We start from the raw sequence: 974 nt of genomic DNA, 5'->3' as shown, positions 1-974 counted from the left end.
TTATATATATGCTGATCACAAAGTTAAATATAAATTAAATAATATATAAATTAAATAATATGGAAACTGCTGATGTAAGAGAATTTAAAGTCCTAAAAAGAGAATTTAAGTTTCCAAAAAAAAAAAAATACCAAATATATTTGAAAAAATATATTTTCTACGCATTTCGCGTTTCAAACGAAGTTTAAGCATATAGTATTACGTGCTACAATATTTATTTTATGATAACTTCAAAGTCAGATTAACTTAGATTAATTTAACCGGCCGAATTACAAAATATTCGAAGTACAAAATCGCTGTCCTTAACCTAATATTTTTTTTCTAATATTAAATGACGAAAAATTAATTATTTTACATTAAAAGATCGCTTGCTGAATTCATCATCGATTAAATTAATCGGAGTTTCATCAAATTCACGGTGTCCACTGGATTTTAAGATTTCTTTGATATTTTTAAAATATTCTAAAAGCCTTCTTTTTCTCAATTTCCTAATGCATAAATCTATAGCTCGCAATTTGTTTACAATTTTTTTTGTGATTTTAAAAAGCTTTTTAAATGTCTCCTCTTTTCATGAAGGGAAATATTTTTATCACAATGCCTCGAATCTCATTCAACTCGTACTTCTTCTCAGAGAAAATGTAATAAAATTTTTATTTGTCACAATCGCATTAATCACTATTATTTAAGGCGTGTCGCATTATTAATTATCATTTTAGAGCATGATTTAGATGCTTTCTAGAGCACGTTGTTATAAACAATACAATATGGGAACAGTTTTTCCTTATCAATACTACGTTTCACACGTATTACGACTTGTACGAGTCTATATTCTAACATAACTTCCTTTTACTCAGCAAATAACGTTATCGTCATCATTTTGATAAAATAGCAGTGATTATAATAAAAAAATCGTTTTACGATTACAAAATCAATAAACTTAAAAAAGAGAAAATTAAATGTCATATATGTATATA

General features: G+C 25.7%; 1 protein-coding gene across 1 annotated transcript in view; it reads right to left on the bottom strand.

Annotated features, from left to right (window-relative positions):
* LOC108745473 (riboflavin kinase) overlaps positions 1-974 on the bottom strand; it is a 3,554-nt gene that overhangs the window by 824 nt on the left and 1,756 nt on the right. The gene's annotated exons all lie outside the window — the stretch shown is intronic.

The sequence above is a fragment of the Trachymyrmex septentrionalis genome, unplaced genomic scaffold (genome assembly GCF_001594115.1).
Source record: "Trachymyrmex septentrionalis isolate Tsep2-gDNA-1 unplaced genomic scaffold, Tsep1.0 scaffold14, whole genome shotgun sequence".
Lineage (NCBI taxonomy): Eukaryota > Metazoa > Arthropoda > Insecta > Hymenoptera > Formicidae > Trachymyrmex > Trachymyrmex septentrionalis.
Note: the sequence above shows the minus strand (reverse complement) of the source record. Positions and strands in the feature narration are given on the sequence as shown.